The 20,876-nt window shown below is 45.8% G+C and overlaps 1 protein-coding gene across 1 annotated transcript in view; it reads right to left on the reverse strand.

The window, feature by feature from the left end:
- The window catches only part of LOC124545527 (NACHT and WD repeat domain-containing protein 2-like), a 1,590,779-nt gene that overhangs the window by 828,734 nt on the left and 741,169 nt on the right, over positions 1-20,876 (reverse strand). The window contains exon 4 of the mRNA XM_047124475.1: positions 1,192-1,240. The gene's annotated coding sequence lies outside the window, so the exon portion shown is untranslated. The remainder of the gene's footprint in view (positions 1-1,191; positions 1,241-20,876) is intronic.

Genomic DNA, 20,876 nt, shown 5'->3' on the forward strand with positions numbered 1-20,876 from the left:
CCGCGACCTTCCGACTTCCATGTTTTTCCTAATGAAGAACGCACTTCAGGGTAAGAATTACGTGGATGATGGCGAGTTTATCGATGCAGTGTCGACCAGTAGAGTGTTACCATGAGGACATGCAGGCCTTTTCAGGAAGGTGGCGTAAGGCTGTCGCATTGAACGGAGATTATGTTGAAAAGTAGGGTATTGCGCCCAAGAGAGTGGAGTATAATGTGGTTCATTCTAATTCTGAACGTTCCTTGCATTGATATCAAGGTAGTGACGTCAATACACAATACACAGATGACGTGGCAATCTACTTCTAGCAGTCTTAGATGTGTAAGTCGACTTGGATATTCTGCATCTATATGTACATTTATACACTGTGAATAATAAAGAAGTACGTGACATAGGGCACTTTTCATGCCAATCATTACTGCTCTCGCTCCATTCGATTTTGTATTTTGGGAGCGTGGTTGCTTTTATGTTTCTGACTGCTCAGGTTTTAGCTTAATTTTTCATAAATTATGTTTCACATATCCTGACACCAATGTAGAAAGAACTGCAAAATACTTGACAGTTGAAAAGTCCCTTACTTTAAAAATAGGCGAACCCATCAACTGAAAGTTAACCAACTCGAGAAAGAAACTAATTAATTTTCACAAAATTTCAGATCGTCTTTGTCAGTGGCAGAAAACAACACGACATAAGCAAGACATCTACGTGACTTCTGTTCATCACAGGAAAATATTTACAAAACTTATACTTAACAATCAGCAAATAGAAACAATCTATTATTATTTCTGCCTAATAGTTGCTTTACGAAAATAAAAAAAAAGGAAAGGATTGTATGGCTTTGTTGGCCGGGAGGCTCCGTCCGGCGAAATTCGGCCGCCAGGTGCAAGTCTTATTGCTGGTGAAGCCACATTGGGCGACTTGCACGTCGGTGATGATGATGATGATGATGATGATGGTGATGATGATGACAACACAACACCCAAGCCACGGGCAGAGAATATCGCAAACCCGGCCGTGGTAGCAACCGGGCCCGCTGCGTGGGAGGCAAGCACGTTACCACCCAGCTAAGCAGGCGGACAACGAAAAATAAATTGCACTGCAACATTCTTCGAAAAAACAAAACTGCTGAAGAAAAAATTTTCGAATAATGAAATGCAAGTAAAGGGATAACGTTTTCTTTTTACCACTTACCTACAAGCAACCGGTATGTGTGGAACTGTTTTCAACTGCAGCACGTTATCTGTAACAATTAATAACAGATTATTAAATTCATATACTTCGGTATTACTACATAGAGATGAATTACTGGGACTTAAATAATGAAAAAAAGATTAATTTAAGAAAAATATTAGTGTTAACAAACACCATTGGAAGCAGAGAGAAAAGAAGATTTAAGAATGATGAAAGTGGAAAACTAGGTGCAGTTTTAGTACACAAGGAGGTTTCAGTAAAAGAAGAGTTGATGTAACGAAATGAAGATCTACAGAGGCAGCTGTTCTGAAAAACAATCATTGAAACTACAAGCAAAATATGGTACTCACACATGTAAGCTGTATACTAAAATTTAAGAAAAAAAACAGGCAACGTTTAATATCATTTAACACGCGTGTCGAGGGCATGGTGTCGAGGGCATGTGGACTTCACAACAGACAGTCACGACGAGCATTTACTTCATATAGAGGCAGCGATTTGCTGTACAATGGAAACCGTCACTACAGCAACCAACCCCCCCCCCCCCCCCCCCCTCACTCAACTGTGACATGTTTAGTAACGAGATGTAATTGTCTTTAAAACTTTTTTCATACAAGACTTCCAAGTCATACGACTGCTTGGTGTTTACTCATATAGAGAACCTGCCATCGATAGTACGCATAAGGGATGTACAATACTCGATAGAATGATGTACATTTGTTTGTGCGATATAGTGGGTTCTAATTCTTAACTTCACAGTTAAATGTACAGCTTCTGTCGCCAAAACTTAACTTTCGAAGTTGACTCCGCTGAAGAGACCTACCTAATCTGGCAGCCAAAACATGATGACCACATTTTTAGTAGCGTGTTGGTCCACTTTTCAAACACACTACTGTAAAGTTCTGCTTTGTATGGATTCTACAAGTCCTTGAGAAGTTTCCAGAAGTATGTGGCACCAGATATCTGCTCACAGGTCACTGAATGTCCGCAAATTAAGGGATGGTGGTTTTCGGGCACGATATTTGTTCCAGTGAGAATAGATTAGGGGAATTTGCTGGCTGAGGCATCAATGAGAGTTCACTTCTTCTCAAACCACTGCAGCGCGATTCGGGCCTTGTGTGGTGCAGAGTTATATTGTTGGAAGATGTCATCGCTATCAGAAGAAACTTCAGGCATGAAGGGATACAGGTGGTCCGCAATGATGTTCACGTAGTTCACTGCTGTCATATTGTCTTCGAGTATTATCGTAGCTCCCATAGAAGATCGACTGAATGTACCCCAGAGCACAATTCTGCTCCCACTGGCTTCCGTCTGTGGCGCGGTGCACGTTTCAAACAGCCATTCGCCTGGATGACGGCCTGTGGGGACGCAAACATCGACCTGGTGCTGCAACAAATGCTATTCATTCTACAGGTGACACGTTTCCATCGATTCGAACACGTATGGGTCGCGTGATGTGGACCGCCATCTTCAACAATGCCTTTTAAACGGTGTGCGCCGAAACACTTGTGCCTGCACCAGCATTGTAGTATGTCGCCAGACCTGCCAAAGCTCACTCCATATCTTCTACGTTTTGTGATGAGATGGGATTGTCCGATGCCATAAGACGCACTCGTTATTACACAATCTTTCAACCGCCTTCCATAAGTGCTCACGACAGTAGTACGGCAAAAGGAGACCATCTTCGGCGTTTCAGAGATACTCGTTTCCAGCCGCAGCGCAGAGCGTTTCGTTTTGTTCAGATGTAGTTGTCGTGTCCAAGATGCTGACTAGTGGGCTGCACTGGACTCATTGATGTCGTAGATGTCTACTCATTATTGGTGTAATATACGCACTATATCAGCTTGCTCCGATACGATTCGTCAATTATTTGTCATGACAGAATGAATACAAGCGCGTCGGCGACGGGTCTGATGCCGAAGCAAATGATATAAGGAAGTCAGTTCTTCCGTGTCACCAATGATCGTTGCTTGGATCGCATTTTCAGCCCTTCCATTTGTATTCTTTACTAGGTCAACAATTCTGCCTTCACACGCCTAGCATCCGCTACTCGCAGAGGGCGTGATCCGCAGCATCATAAAGTTCACGCAGGATTGAATAGTACTATTCATAAGTTGTCCGAAAGTCTCGCACTTTGGGAACACAGAAAAGTATCAAAGTTTTCCTAAGCCTCTGTTTTGCCAGCTGTGTCCCCCAGTCAAGGATGGAAGAGTACTTCCCAATGGACCGTACAGTACGCTCCCACACGGCTCGCATCACGTCATCGAGAGAGGGGGCAGTTAGGTGAGCGCCGTTTAACATTCACGGAGTGCGAAACGATTTCACTGGTTGCCGTTCTAGATTGAGGGGTGTAGTCACAGACAGTGATGCGTAAAGGAAGCTGGGATGACTTCAAAATTAAGAATGCGATAGCTCAGACGGGATGGTAAGTAAAATTTATCTAACCGGCTACTAGGAGTCGCAATAAATTTAACTAACGTTGGGTATTTACATATCCAGACTCCTTGGAGGCATATGGAGAGGACCAATTCATTTAATTCGCGACAGAATTTAAAATTTGGAAATTGATCTGCAGGACGCAACACACAGTTAAATCCATAATATCCGGAGGACTCTTATGCAACAGATAAAAAATATCCTCTTGACAAAGACGCGAACAGTGCCAGAGGAGCACATAAAAGAACCAAGGTAAGATTAAAATGTTGACAAGCTATGCCCCTGCCAGAATCCAACATTTCCACCTACGCAATAGCAATGCCTCCGCGAAAGAGTAAGGCGGTCCCCGTAGAATACTCGGATGCTACATTAAAGACCACACGAAAACCAGTTAAGGAGACATGCCTAAATAACACCTCCTGTAAGAAGACTATGTCCGTACACGAATCATAAACGAACTGACGGAGCGAAGCCAATCGCAATTCTGATTACACACGACTAACATTTAAGGAAAGGAACGTATAGCCTTGGCTCATTGTTCACAGCTATACAGGGATGTACGGAACTTCCGAGCAGAATTAGGTAGAAACAAGGTCCATTGCGGATTCCCTCACAGAAGAAGCAGACATCGAGGGGCCAGAATCCCCGTCACTACAACCTTTTTTCTTAGATTTCTTATGTGTCACAGCGCGGTGAAGTTGTATGCTTTGTTTCTGTCGACAGCGTGGCATGTCGGCCTCTGCAGACGGATGTGTGGGAGGGGTCATAGGCACAGCTTATTGTCCCCCAGAACTAGGGTCATGTAATGCAGTTTCAGTCAGTCAGGCGGAAGCATTCTGTGGAACCACCAATGCAACCGGTGATACTTCGTCGCTAATTTTACTCTCTTCAAGAGTTACCGTAGTCGCAAATTCATGAAACCGTCGGCGGCTGAAGGCGAAGGAACAGAGGACATTGCATCATCTCAGACTGTAACGGAGGACACAAAGACGAATGGGGGAAGGGGGGGACTCCGCTCCCCTCTACACGCACGGGCAAATCAGAACGAGCCACTTCGCGAGCAGGAGGGATGCTGGAGACAACTTCTTGGAAACTCACCGTACCACGGACGGGATGTATCGTAGCGTAGGGAGAATCTGGAGACACACTCGATGTGGAGGAGGTCGGCGCAAAAGGCACAGCCAGATCCACACCATCACCATCCTGAATGCGGCGTAGCTTGTTTGTCATCGTTACAAAATGGCTCTGAGCACTATGCGACTTAACTTCTGAGGTCATCAGTCGCCTAGAACTTAGAACTAATTAAACCTAACTAACCTAAGGACATCACACACATCCATGTCCGAGGCAAGATTCGAACCTGCGACCGTAGCGGTCACGCGGTTCCAGACTGAAGCGCCTTTAACCGCACGGCCACACCGGCCGGCTCATCGTTACGGGTTATATCCTGAGGCAACAGTATTCTGAATCTGTCGCGAAGGTAAATGCGGAAATTCATTGACACGATTATCAGAATTCACTGTTTATTCAGTATGATCCGAAGCAGAAGTAGGTGCGACGGCGGGAGAGGAAGGAACAACATCAGTAGCCGCGCTAACGACGGCCTTAATACAAAAATCCTCCGAGGGCAATTTGACCGAACGTGTGCACTTCCTTTACATGGAAAGCAGGTTCCCCGTTGACAGGTATACATGACGCGTACGTGGTAACCACACACTTGTACATGTGCTGGAATATTGCGTTTGACATTAATTTTCACGAAACAACTTCCATTATAACGGACGTTTTCCAGGTTACCATTAGGAGTCAATATATCCTTTAGAAAGCTGTCAACATGCGGACATGCGGCGGGATGTTGAACACTCGAACTTTGGTATATTCGATTTCAGCATATGCGAGTGAAACCATATTAACGGAATCATCGCGATGCTTGAACGGGACTGGAGAACCATGTCCCGACAGTAATCTTTCAATGTGAAGGGGATCCATAAAATTCAACTAAAACACGTACACGTCTGCATTAAAATAAGCGGTGTCGACCTCATCAGATTTCACATGAATTGTATCGACAAGCCAATCCTGGTTTTCTAGAGACCTGAGCTGCACGTGTCGCGTTGTTTTATCGAAAGTAAAGCTCACAGTACCTTTTCGTGGAAGACACCTGGAAACCAGGGTAGCCATAACGGAGCGGCCGACGCCGCTGCAAGTAGACGAACACAAACAGACAGTAAGGCGGAGCGGAGGCGGTACGACTCACTCGGCAAACAGGACAACACTAACGAGGAAAACTTCACACAAGCGGCGCTGCGGCAAGTAAAATAAACAAGAACCTTCCCGCTCGGCGCTCGAAGCGGAACTCGACCGCTTCAGCCATCCGGACGCGGTCCTTGACCGACGCTAATAACCACTTACGTACACTGCAATGAAGCGTCGCTCGTCCGTCAATATCTTACTCACAAATTATCCCTTGTAGAACTTCGGAGGATATTAGTGCGTTCGCACTGAAAAATGTCAAGAACCTGTATATACATATATGGACTTTTTCGTTGGTTGGAAGGCTTGCGTGCCTCAGCCACAGATAGCCGTCCCGTACGTGCAACCACAATGGAGGTGTATCTGTTGACAGGCCAGACAAACGTGTGGTTCCTGAAAAGGGGCAGCAACCTTTTCAGTAGTTTCAGGAGCAACAGTCTGGGTGATTCACTGGACTGCCCTTTTGACATCACAGCTTAGCTGTGCTGGTACTGCGAACGGCTGAAAACGCGAGGAAACTACAGCCGTAATTTTTCAAAAAAATCAAATAGCTCCAAGCACTATGGGGCTTAACATCTGACGTCCCCTAGACATAGAACTACTTAAACCTAACTAACCTAAGGACATTACACACGTCCAAGCCCGAGGCAAGATTCGAACCTGCGACTGTAGCAGCGCGATTCCGGACTGAAGCGCCTAGAACCTCTCGGCCACAGCAACCGGCGTAATTTTTCCCGAGGGCATGCAGCTTTACTGTATGGTCAAATGATGATGGCGTCCTCTTGGGTAAAATATTCCGGAGGTAAAATAGTCCCCCAATCGGATCTCTGGGCGGGGATTACTTAGGAGGACGTCATTATGAGGAGAATGAAAATTGACTGTTATAACCAGGAATAACACAATAACCTCTTCAGTCTGGTTTATTAAATCACAAATCACTTTTTAACAATTATGTTAGTCAAGCATCTACCCAGGCTCACACTCAAAAGTAATGCATAATTAAATTTTGGTTATACCAATGTTCAAATGTGCATGGTGGGGTGCACGTTCCATAATTATTCTCAAGTCCAGTGAAGTTCAGTCTCTCCGAGTGAAAACGCAAGATGTGCGCCGAGCAGCCAGGTAACCTCGAGTGGTGCGGGGAGTCATCCACAAGCAGCTGGAACACGGCGTACTGCACTTCCCGATGAGAACTGTCGTTTGCGGCGGCGGCCGGCCTTATATAAGGCTTGCTAGTTAATGTAGCCGTCGGCTGGGGTTGCTGTTTTCCAGGGAAAACCAATCGCAATGTTTCCTGGCGTAGCCAATTGCTGTGTGCTGACAAACGCGCGCGCGCGAAGGCGGCCAGCGATGGTAGCCGCGAGCCGCCCGGAGAAGTGCGGCCAGCGATGTATTTCTCGGCCACGTCAGGGAGCGTGCGTGTGAAGACGGCCAGCGATGGAAGCAGCGGGCCGCCCAGAGAAGTGCGGCCAGCGATGTATTTGGCGGCCGCGTACTGGAGCGCGTTGTTCGGTGTTTGTTAGAAGTGGTGTATACCACATTGACGTTCTACGGACCGTAGCGTGGAATGTCAGATCTTAATTGGACAAGAAGTTTAGAGAATCTGAAAAGGGAAATGGACAGGTTAAAGATAGATATAGTGGAAACTAGTGAAGTTCAGTGGCAGGATGAACAAAACTTCTGGTCAGGTGAATATAGGGCTATAAATACAGAATCAAATAATGGTAACTTAGGAGTAGGTTTAGTAACGAATAAAAAATATGAACGCGGATAAGCTACCACGAATTGTTAATAGCCAAGACAGGCACGAAGCCCGCGCCTACTATAATAGTAAAAGTTTATATGCCAACTAGCTCCGCAGATGATGAAGAGACTGAAGACATGTATGATGAGATAAAATAAATTATTCAGGTACCGTAATTAAAGGAGACGAAAAGTTAATAGTCGAGGGGGACTGAAATTCGATAGTAGAAAAAGGAAGGGAAGTAGTAGCTGAGTATGGGATATGGGAAAGGAATGAAAGGGGATGCCACCTGGTAGAATTTTGCCCAGAGCATAACTTAATCATAGCTAACACATGGTTTAAGATTCATGAAATAAGGTTGTATACGTGGAAGTGTCCTGGTGACACCGGAAGATTTCAGCTCGATTTTTAAGAACCAGGTTTTAAATTGTAAAAGATTTCCTAGACTCTGACCACAATTTATTAGTTATCAAGTGTATATTAAAACTGTAGAAACTTCAAAAACGTAGGAATTTTAGGATATGGAACCAGAAAGAACCAGAGGTTGTAGAGAATTTCAGAGAGAGCATTAGGGAACGATTGACGAGAAGAGGGGAATGGGATACAGTAGAAGAAGAATGGGTAGCTTTAATAGATGAAACAGTTAAGGCAGCAGAGCATCAAGTAGGTAAAAAGACGAGGGCTGGTAGAAACCCTTGAGTAACACAAGAGATATTGAATGCAATTGACGAAAGAAGAAAACTTAGATATGCAGTAAATGAAGCCTGCGAAAAGAATACAAACGTCTCAAAAATGAGATCGACAGGAAGTGCAAAATGGCTAAACACAAATGTAAGGATGTAGAGGCTTATATAACTAGGAATGACATACATGCCGCTTACAGGAAAATTAAAGAGACTTTTGGAGAGAAGAGAAGTACCTGTGTGCAATCAAAAGTTCAGATGGAAAACCAGAGCTCAGATGGAAAACCAGTCCTACGCAATGAAGGCAAAGTAAAAAGGTGGGACGACTATATAGGGTGTTTCAGAAGTGATGCTCAATATTAAGGGCTATGACAGGATTGGTTATTTTAAACAAAAGGTCAAGTACACATGGAATCTAAAAGGTATACCTTAAGAGCTATGAGCAGTTCTCGAGCTTCAATATTCTGGAACAAATCTCTTCAGTTGCAAGCTCTTTGCTTTCCATATTTTGGGAAGTTCTAGTATCAACAGAACAAGAAAAACAGCCCAATAAACATGCCATCTAAAATGCATACCTTACGAGTAATGACCAATTGTTATCTTCGCTACATTGAAACACATCTCTTTCTAATCAAGAAGTGCTGATAACTTTTATGGTATGCATTTTACAGCGCATGTTTACTGGATATTTTTTTCTTGTTTTAGTCCGCACTATACCACTTCGCAAAATATGGAAATCAAAGAGCTTGCAGTAGAAGAGATTTGTTTCAGAGAATCGAAGATCAAGAATTGCTCATAGCTCTTAAGGTATGCGTTTTTGAGCTCATGTTTACTTGACTTTTTTCTGTTTCACATGATCATTCCTGAATATTGACCATCACTTCTGCATTCCTGAATATTGACCATCACTTCTGAAACAACCTGTATAGAAGATCTATGTAAGGGAAATGTACTTGAGGGCAATATTATGGAAATGGAGGAGGACTAAAATGAGATGGGAGATAGGATACTGCGTGAAGAATTTGACAGAGCTCTGAAAGGCCTAAATCGAAACAAAGCCCTGAGAGTAGACAACATTCTATCAGAACTGCTGGTAGTCTTGGGAGAGCCAGCCATGACAAAACTCTTCAATCTAGTGTGCAAGACTTATGAGATAGGCGACATACCCTCAGACTTCAGGAATAATATAATAATTCCAGTTCCAAAGAAGGCAGGTACTGACTGGTGTGTAAATTACCGAAATATCAGTTTAATAAGTCACAGATGCAAAATAGTAACACCAATTCGTCGCACACGAATGGAAAAACTAGAAGAAACCGACCTCGGGGAAGATCAGTTTGGAATTCGTATAAATGGAGGAACACGCGAGGAAATAGTGCCTTATCTTAGAAGAGGGATTAAGGAAACGCAAGCCTACGTTTATAGCATTTGTAAACTTACAGAAAGCTTTTGACAATGTTGACTGGAAGACTCTCTTTCAAATTCATGAGGTGGCAGGGATAAAATACAGGGATGGCATTGCTATTTACGATTTGTTCAGAAACGAGATGGTAGTCATAAAAGTCGAGGTGCGCGAAAGGAAGGCAACAGTTGAGATAGGAATGAGACAGGGTTGTAGTCTATCCCTTATTTAATTATTTTAGTCTATTATTTTAATTATTACTTAATCTGTATATTGAGCAAACAGTGAAGGAAACAAAAGAAAGATTTGGAGTAGGATTTAAATTCCAGGGAGAAGCAATGAGAGCCTTAAGGTTTGCCAATGGCATTGTAATCCTGACAGAGAGAGCCAAGGACTTGGAAGAGCAGCTGAAGTGACTTGAAAGAAGAATATAAGATGATGATCAACGGAAGCAAAACGAGTATAATGGAATGTAGTAGAATTAAATCAGGTGATGGTGAGGTAATTAGATTAGGAAATGAGACATTTAAAGTACTAGACAACTTTTGCTATTTGGGCACCAAAATAACTTATGGTGGTCGAAGTAGAGAGGATATAAAATGTAGAATGGCGATGGCAAGGAAAGCAGTTCTGAAGAAGAGAAATTTGTTAACTTCGAGCACAGACGTAAGAGCCAGGAAATCTTTTTTGAAAGTATCTGTATGCAGTGTAGCCATGTATGGAAGTGAAACATGGACGATACCCATGTTAGTAGAGAAGTGAATAGCTTTTGATACGTGGTGTTAGAGAAGAATGCTGAAGATTAGATTGGTAGATAAGGTAACTAATGAGGAACTACTGAACAGAGTTGGTGGGTAGAGCAATTTGTTACACAACTAGACTAGAAGAAGGGATTGGTTGGTAGGGCACGTTCTGAGGCAGCAAGAGATCGCGAATTTAATATTTGAGGGAAGCATGGTGGGTAAAAATCGTAGAGGGACACCAAGAGATGAATGCACTAAGCCGATTCAGAAGGATGTAGGTTGCAGTAGTTACTCGCGGATGAAGAGGCCTTCGCAGGATGGAGCAACATTGAGAGCTGCATAAAACCAGTATTTGGACTCTAGACCACCATCAACAAGACACAAATTGTTCAAATGGCTCTGAGCACTATGGGACTTAACATCTGAGGTCATCAGTCCCCTAGAACTTAGAACTACTTAAACCTAACTAACCTAAAGACATCACACACATCCATGGCCGAGGCAGGATTCGAACCTGCGACCGTAGCGGTCAAGCGGTTCCAGACTGAAGCGCCGAGAACCGCACGATCACACTGGCCGGCCAAACAAGACACACGTACGCACACACACACACACACACACACACACACACACACACACACATATCGGTTGAGGTCGGGAAGAAATTGTGTATTGTCTATTCCACACTATGCAACGGCCTTGGCACAGTGGATACACCGGTTCCCGTGAGATCACCGAAGTTAATCGCTGTCGGGCGTGGCCAGCTCTTGGATGGGTGACCATCCAGCCGCCAAGCACTGTTGCCATTTTTCGGGGTGCACTCATCCTCGTGATGCCAATTGAGGAGCTACTCGACCGAATAGTAGTGGCTCCGGTCAAAGAAAACCATCATAACGACCGGGAGAGCGGTGTTCTGACCACACGCCCCTCCTATCCGCATCCCAAACTTGGGGATGACACGGCGGTCGGATGGTCCCGCTGGGCCACTTGTGGCCTGAAGACGGAGTGCTTATTCCACACGGACAGTGGGAAATAATTTTCTTTGAAAGAACCTCAGTCAATATCACTCTACTGGACGATGAGTATGTTTTCACCGCTTAAAATACAACAGTGCGAGAGAAAACCATTGTGACCTCGAGAGATAATTTGGAGAAGAAAATAGAGAGGCTTGTAGGTCGGTTGTAGCATCAGCTGGATTTTAGCACGCTCACGAGAGAAACACAAAGGGCAGGAGCGAGAGAGGGGGAGAGAGAGAGAATGTGTGCGGGTGCGTGTGTGGCAGTGTGTTTATGAGAGAGAAAGAGAGAGAGAGAGAGAGAGAGAGGTGGTGTTTTTTAAACGGCTGCGCCTGGGCTGTGGCTAGTGCTCGCGATGTGTGAAGCCTTGTATCTGGCTGTGATAAAGCCCGGCAGTAAAGCGACGCACGAGACGGACGACAGTTTAATTAGGGGAGTTAATTAACGCCGGCACTGGGGAGCCGAGTGGCGCACCGTAAGGGCGGCGGGCGGCCACGCAGACGCAGGCGTAGACAAGCACACAGTGGCGGCGTGCGAGACTGCACTGCGTCGTGTTTACCTCCGCCACGACTCTGGCCGCAGGTAAGGCGGCCGACATGTTGTTGCTGCAAGCGCAGGTCCAGCGTGAGCACTGGTCGCCGCATTCGAGTTGTTACATTACACGCATCTCCACTTCTTCAGTGATACCAGGAGCGTTTACAGCACGACGCGGGCTGAAGCGCTTCTTCTCAGCTGTTAACAGTGCCTACACCGCTCTACTTGGTACGGATACAGCAGGTTCTCATGTAGCACTCTCGACACAGTAATGTGGTCAATATTACTCGTTGAAACTCCCTGGCAGATTAAAACTGTGTGCCGGACCGAGACTCGAACTCGTGACCTTTGCCTTTCGCAGGCAAGTGCTCTACCGTAGGAGACGAAGTACTGGCAGAATTAAAGCTGTGAGGAAGGGTCGTAAGCCGTGCATGTGTAGCTCAGTTTTAGAGCACTTGCCCGCGAAAGGCAAAGGTCACGAGTTCGAGTCTCAGTCCGGCACCCAGTTTTAATCTGCCAGGAAGTTTCATACCCGCGCACATTCCGCTGCAGAGTGAAAATTTCAATCTGGAAACATCCTCTAGGCCGTGGGTAAACCATGTCTCCGCAATACCCTTTCTTCCTCGAGTGCTATTTCTGCAAGTCAGCATCCCTCCATGTTAGTACGCTCTGTATGTTGCTTATGATTGAGAACATGAAGAGACGTGGAAATAAAGCGTTTCCTCACCGACACATCTATAACACATTTTATACCTGCATCCTGAAATGTTGCAAGTACCTTGCTGTTGAACTCAAGGTGAACGCTTGCAACATGGCCGCCATAGTGGTAATACAGATGGCAGGTTTTTTGCCCTCTCCCATTTCATAATGCTTGAAATTAAATGCCAGTGTTGGCCGTAATATTGATGGTTTATTGAGAGCAAAATCGATTTTCAATCACATAGTGATCATCTACAGTGATGTGATTGAAAATCGATTTTGCTCTCAATAAACCGTCAATATTACGGCCAACGCTGACCTTCTTTCTAATTTCACGTATATGGTCGTTGTGCACAGAGCACTCTGTGGAGTCGCCAATCAATTAAATGCAAATTTATCGACCAGCCTTCCTCTTTGAAGAGTGCTTCCAGACTAGGGACCACCCTGAACTATTAATCCACCGATGAGGTAAATCATTATGACCGCCTGTTTAATAGCGTATTGTTCCACTTTTCACACACAGCACAACAGATATTCTGCTTGAAATTGATTCTGCAAGTCCTACTGGATTCAGAAGTATGTTGCGCTAGATGTCTACGCAAATTCGATAAATTTCCGCAAATTACGGGATGGTGTTCTACGGGCACGCTGCTGGCGCCAGCTATGTGTTCCAGTGCGTACAGATTATGGGGAATTGCTGGCTAAGACGTCATTGTGATTTCACTGTCATGCTTCTCAAAGCACTGCAGCACGATTGGGGCCATGCGCGGTGGAGAGTTATCCTGTTGGAACATGTTATCGCCATCAGCCCTTGAGGTGTGGGAAATCCCTCGTTTGAACCTTGAGGGGATGCAGTGGTCCGCAATGATGTCCACATATTTCACTGCTGTCATATTGCCTTGGAATACTACCACAGGCCCCAATAAGGTCAACTCAATGTACCTCATAGGATAATTCTTCTCTCACTGGTCTTCATCCGTGGCGCGGTGCACGTTTCAAACAGTCATTCGCCTGCATGACGTCGTGTAGGGATCCAATCGTCGGTCTGGTGTAACGAGAAATGCGATAGGTGACATGTTTCCATTGATACAAGGTGAAAATTCATTGACGCTGTGCCCACTGTGGTGTCACCGCCAGACACCACACTTGCTAGGTGGTAGCTTAAATTGGCCGCGGTCCATTTAGTACATGTCGGACCCGCGTGTCGCCACTGTGTGATCGCAGAGCGAGCGCCACCACAAGGCAGGTCTCGAGATACGGACGAGCACTCGCCCCAGTTGTACGACGACTTTGCTAGCGACTACACTGACGAAGCCTTTCTCTCATTTTCCGAGAGACAGTTAGAATAGCCTTCAGCTAAGTCAATGGCTACGACCTAGCAAGGCGCCATTAACCATTTTAAGACAGAGTCTCACTTGTATCATCAAGGGATGCTGTATTCACATGAAGGATTAAAAGTTAAGTATTATATCAGCTACGTACTTTTCTTGCTACCATTCATTACGTATCCTGTTTCAGACCTCTCTAGATTAACGCGTGCCTTTCGGCTACTTCAGTGTGGTGTAGCTGTCTTGTTACGCCACAACACCCACTGCAACCGTAAATGACGATGTCGTTGGGGCGACGCAGAAACACGCAGGGACCGCGTGATGGCTTTTGAACAGTGTGCGCAGAAACTCTTGTGTCTGCACCAGCATTGTGGTATGTTATCAGACCTGCCACAGTTCGCTTCCTATCCTGGATTACACAGTGGGGGATCTTCCGACCTCTACGTTTTGTGATGCGACGCGATCGACCAATACCATAAGGTTTAGTCGTTATTACACAACCATTCAACCATCCTCCATCGGTGCTCATCACAACATTAAGGCAACATGATACCATCTTCGGTGTGTTAGTAATTCTTGTTTCCAGCAGCAGCTCAGCAACAATGTGTCCTTTGTCAAAACCGCCTATATCAGTGGATTTCCACATTTGTGACACCTTGTTGTTGCTGTGGTCTTCTGTCCAGAGACTGGTTTGATGCAGCTCTCGAAACTACTCTATCCTGTGCAAGCTTCTTCAAGTACCTACTGCAGCCTACATCCTTCTGAATTTGCTTAGTGTATTCATCTCTGAGTCTCCCTCTACGATTTTTATCCTCCACACTGCCCTCCAATACTAAATTGGTGATCCCTTGATGCCTCAGAACATGTCCTACCAACCGTTCACTTCTAGTCAAGTTGAGCAGCAAATTCCTCTTGTGCCCAATTATATTTAGTGCCTCCTCATTAGTTACGTGATCTACCCAACTAACCTTCAGCATTCTTCTGTAGCACCACATTTCGAAAGCTTCTATTCTCTTCTTGTCCAAACTATGTATCGTCCATATTTCACTGCCATACGTGGCTACACTTCATAGAAATACGTTCAGAAAAGGCTTCTTGACTCTTAAATCTATACTCGATGTTAACAAAATTATCTTCTTCAGAAACGTTTCCTTGCCATTGCCAGTCTACATTTTATATCCCCTCTACTTCGACCATACTAATATATTTTACCCCCCAAATAGCAAAACTCATCTACAACTTTAAGTGATTTATTTCCTAGTCTAATTCCCTCAGCATCACGTGATTTACTTCGACTAAATTCCATTATCCTCGTTTTGCTTTTGTTAATGTTCACCTTATATCCTCGTTGCAAGATACTGTCCATTCCGTTCAGCTGCTGTTCCAGGCCCTTTCCTGTCTCTGATAGAATTACAATGTCGTCGGCGAACCTCACGGTTTTTATTTCTTCTCCATGGATTTCAGTTCCTATACCTAATTTTTGTTTTTGTTTCTTTCACTGCTTGCTCAGTATACAGACTGAATAACATCAGGAATAGGCTACAACCCTGTCTCACTCCCTTCCCGGCCACTGCTACCGTTTCATGCCCCTCGACTCTTATAACTGCCATCTGGCTTCTGTACAAACTGTAAATAGGCTTTCTCTCCCTGTATTTGCCCGCAGCCACCTTCAGAATTTCAAAGAGAGTATTCCAGTCAACATTGACAAAGCTTTCTCTAAGTATACAAATGGTAGAAACGTAGGTTTGCCTTTCCTTGATCTATCTTCTTAGATAAGTCGTAGGGTCAAAAAATGGTTCAAATGGGTCTGAGCACTATGGTACTTAACATCTGAGGTCATCAGTCCCCTAGAACTTAGAACTCCTTAAACCTAACTAACCTAAGGACATCACACATATCCATGCCCGAGGCAGGATTCGAAACTGCGACCGTAGCTGTTGCGCGGTGCCAGACTGTAGCGCCTAGAACCACTCGGTCACTCCGGCCGGCTCGTAGGGTCAGTATTGTCTCACGTGTTCCAACATTTCTACGGAATCCAAACTAATCTCCCCCGAGGTCGGCTTCTTCCAGTTTGTTAGCTTCTACCAGTGTGTTAGTATTTTGCAGCTGTGACTTATTAATCTGATAGTTGGGAGATTTTCACACCCACCCCGTTTCTTTGGGATTGTAATTACTGTATTCTTCTTTAACTCTGTGGGTAGTTCGCCTTTCTCACACATCTTTGTCACCAATTGGTTAGCTAACAGTAGTTCTAATGGAATGTTGTCTACTCCCGGGACCTTGTTTCGACTTAGCTCTTGCAGTGCTCTTCACGCAGTATCATATCTTCCGTTTCATGTTCATCTATATCCTCTTCTATTTCCATAATATTGCCATCACGTCCATCGCCCTTGTATAGACGCTCTATTTTACTCCTTCCGCCTTTCTGCCTTCCCTTCTTTGATTATAACTGGTTTTCCATCTGAGCACTTGATATCCACACGTGTGATTCACTTTTTCCCAAAGACCTCTTTAATTTTTCTGTAGGCAGTATCTATATTACCTTTAGTGATACCAGCCTCTACATCCTTACATTTGTCCTCTATCCATCCCTGCTTAGCCATTTTCACTTCCTGTCGATCTAATTTTTGAGACGTTTATAGTCCTTTTTCTCTGCTTAGTTTACTGTATTTTCTCCTTTCATCAGTTAAATTTAGTATGTCTTGTGTTATCCAAGGATTTCTACTAGCCGTCGTCTTTTTAATAACTTGATCCTCTGCTGCCTTTACTATTTTATCTCTCAGAGCTATCCATTCTTTGATCCGTTGTTGTCAATCGTTCGCTAATGCTCATTCTGAAACTCTATACATCCTCTGGTTCTTTCAGTTTATCCAGGTCCCATCTCGTTAAATTCGCACATTTTCGCAGTTTCTTCAGTTTTGCGGCCCGTATCTTCGCTATGATGACTGCCCATTAGTTTCTCTTTGGCTTTCATTTATTCCCTACTAACCGCAGCACCAGCAGAGGCTTTCAACCTCACACTGGGCAGCGGTCATAATGTTTCGGCTCCCCAGTGTGTAATAAAAGTAGTCCCGCTAGTTTTGGGCAGAGACAGGTGTGACATCGTTCGCCGCCGCAGCGTGCGATGGAGCCATCCGGCGGACAGCGCGCCTGCGTGCAGTGTCCGTCGCGTGACCGCCGCCGTGTTTGCGCAGGGCGTCGCCGCCGTCCGCCGCCTCTGGCCTGTCGCTCCCGCCCCCACCACGCCCCCAACTCGCTGCCACTGCACCACACCTCAACAGCGCTTCCTGCCGCTGCCCCAGCGTCTGGCTGTTAGAGCGGAGGCCCATACCGTGCTACGGAGCACTCGGTACATCAGCTGTCCTGGCACAACACTTTCTAGATTACGACAGTTGTTTTGGTTCGCTCATCACGACCGTCGTGATTTATTTTACGAGTCAAATATGCGACCTTGTTCCGTCACAGTGTTGGGAGAAAGAAAAAGGTTGCGAAGGGAACAGCAAGCATCCGACCTTTGGGAGTTTCAATGTCTAACTTAATTTGGTAATGTTATGGAGTACAGTGGTCGGCCACTGTCAAAGTCAAAGAATATTTTGATTCTTCAACTTCTCCCGGCGTATTTCTTGCACGAACAGTCCACGGGTGCCCGTAGAACACTATGGACCGGTAGTACACCCGTGGACTGTTCGATCAAAAAATACTAGTCGGTGCCGGGTGCAAATCGAAATACCTGTTCGGTTTGTCGTGTATGGACGACGTAAGACTTGTGGGGTGTTATGCTTAAGGCTTTCCGGGGGACGTCAATGGAACTCTGAGATAGGAAATCAGAGACACAATACAGAGAGCACGCGTAGGTGGTAGCGTTTAGGTTACCGGAGCTTAACAGCAGCACTAGCGACCGGAAAATTTCAGACACTCTGGGCAGATGTCCCAGTGAAAAAGTTACCATTGAGAAAACTAACTGGAAGTCATCCACCGCCTAGACGCTGTTGTAATGCGTCACAGTTGAAGACAGCCAAGAAGAGGCATGTCTTACCACAGGCAAATAGCTTGGTACCCACTCCTGAGAACTGCAACGCCAGTGGGTTAGTGTGCCACTACAGCAGTCCACATCCACAGAAGGGCGGAGGGCGGGGCAAAGTCACGTAAAACACCGTTGGTGGCGGCCATAATAGGAGTGGCAGTGGCGTTCAGCTTTCAACTGAACGCTATTGGTACCAGATTTGGAGTTTGTTAATATAAAATCCAGAAGCATCCCTGCCTACCGAGTAGGAGTATGGGAGGAATATAAATGTGGTGGGCCAGAGGAGCCCTGGAGGTGTAGAACGACTCTCTAGTTTGTTAAGTACCCGTGCATTGGTGGGTCGACAAAAGGAAGGGAGAAATACGTACTGGGCACACACGATTCTTTAAGAGCCCATGTTTTTCTGTTCAGAGGGAGTTCTCAGTCAGATCGCTGGGGCGCTGTGTCTCCGCGAACACCAACTGACACTATTCGTTTCACCGCCATCGTCTACCGCCATGATGGTACGTCTGAAGATGGTCTAAAACAGACCGAAACCGGTTGTGACTTCTCATGTTCATGCTTAAGTAAAAAAATCGCTGTCCTCCATGAGACACGTTCTCTAAAATTACTGGTTCCGGCTTAAGTTATTCCTAATTGTATTTCCTAAACAGTTAGCCGTATTGACAGACTTTAGATTTGTGTGGTTTGTAGTGCAATAAAAATTTAACGATCGTCTTTCTGTAGCCATGTGGATGATCACGAACTTGTGATTATTTATGGCACCATACTTATCTTTTGTCTAAATCTTCTTGCAATTGGTATTGATCGTCTGATGTCTTTACTAGACGGTAAATGACAGCGTCTGCAAACAGTTTAGTAGGGCTGCTCAGATTTCCTCCTGAATCGTTTACGTAGACCAGGAACAGCAGAGCGTGTATACAACTTCTTTGGTGACGCCAAATATGATTTCTTTTTTACAAGATGATTTTTCGTTCGTTATTACATACTGTTAGCTTTCTAGCAAAAAAATCACGAATCCAGTGGGAAAACCGAACGGGTACTCCGTAGACACATACACTCCTGGAAATGGAAAAAAGAACACATTGACACCGGTGTGTCAGACCCACCATACTTGCTCCGGACACTGCGAGAGGGCTGTACAAGCAATGATCACACGCACGGCACAGCGGACACACCAGGAACCGCGGTGTTGGCCGTCGAATGGCGCTAGCTGCGCAGCATTTGTGCACCGCCGCCGTCAGTGTCAGCCAGTTTGCCGTGGCATACGGAGCTCCATCGCAGTCTTTAACACTGGTAGCATGCCGCGACAGCGTGGACGTGAACCGTATGTGCAGTTGACGGACTTTGAGCGAGGGCGTATAGTGGGCGTGCGGGAGGCCGGGTGGACGTACCGCCGAATTGCTCAACACGTGGGGCGTGAGGTCTCCACAGTACATCGATGTTGTCGCCAGTGGTCGGCTGAAGGTGCACGTGCCCGTCGACCTGGGACCGGACCGCAGCGACGCACGGATGCACGCCAAGACCGTAGGATCCTACGCAGTGCCGTAGGGGACCGCACCGCCACTTCCCAGCAAATTAGGGACACTGTTGCTCCTGGGGTATCGGTGTGGACCATTCGCAACCGTCTCCATGAAGCTGGGCTACGGTCCCGCACACCGTTAGACCGTCTTCCGCTCACGCCCCAACATCGTGCAGCCCGCCTCCAGTGGTGTCGCGACAGGCGTGAATGGAGGGACGAATGGAGACGTGTCGTCTTCAGCGATGAGAGTCGCTTCTGCCTTGATGCCAATGATAGTCGTATGCGTGTTTGGCGCCGTGCAGGTGAGCGCCACAATCAGGACTGCATACGACCGAGGCACACAGGGCCAACACCCGGCATCATGGTGTGGGGAGCGATCTCCTACACTGGCCGTACACCAATGGTGATCGTCGAGGGGACACTGAATAGTGCACGGTACATCCAAACCGTCATCGAACCCATCGTTCTACCATTCCTAGACCGGCAAGGGAACTTGCTGTTCCAACAGGACAATGCACGTCCGCATGTATCCCGTGCCACCCAACGTGCTCTAGAAGGTGTAAGTCAACTACCCTGGCCAGCAAGATCTCCGGATCTGTCCCCCATTGAGCATGTTTGGGACTGAATGAAGCGTCGTCTCACGCGGTCTGCACGTCCAGCACGAACGCTGGTCCAACTGAGGCGCCAGGTGGAAATGGCATGGCAAGCCGTTCCACAGGACTACATCCAGCATCTCTACGATCGTCTCCATGGGAGAATAGGAGCCTGCATTGCTGCGAAAGGTGGATATACACTGTACTAGTGCCGACATTGTGCATGCTCTGTTGCCTGTGCCTATGTGCCTGTGGTTCTGTCAGTGTGATCATGTGATGTATCTGACCCCAGGAATGTGTCAATAAAGTTTCCCCTTCCTGGGACAATGAATTCACGGTGTTCTTATTTCAATTTCCAGGAGTGTAGTTTCATTATAAGTCTCTTCAGAGGAAATTTCACTCAAGCTTTCTTTGAACTGTTGAGCAAGTGTACCATCTGAGTAGGGTGGGGGGGGGGGCTTGGTAAGAGGAACCAATTATAATTTATTGCGGCTGGAAAGTATAACATCTACTCATACTAACCCAAAGGAATTATCTACTCCAGTCTCACTACACGGTAAACTACTTCTGAAGGAATAAACATTCCAACATCAACGGTATTTCATCCATCCTCTCTGAACACTGTTAGATCTTCCGTAAGAAATTTTGCTAATTTTACTTTCGTCGTTAGCCATCATTCTATACCTATAACTATTTGAGATGTAGTGC

The sequence above is a fragment of the Schistocerca americana genome, chromosome 8 (assembly GCF_021461395.2).
Source record: "Schistocerca americana isolate TAMUIC-IGC-003095 chromosome 8, iqSchAmer2.1, whole genome shotgun sequence".
NCBI classification, from domain to species: Eukaryota; Metazoa; Arthropoda; class Insecta; order Orthoptera; family Acrididae; genus Schistocerca; species Schistocerca americana.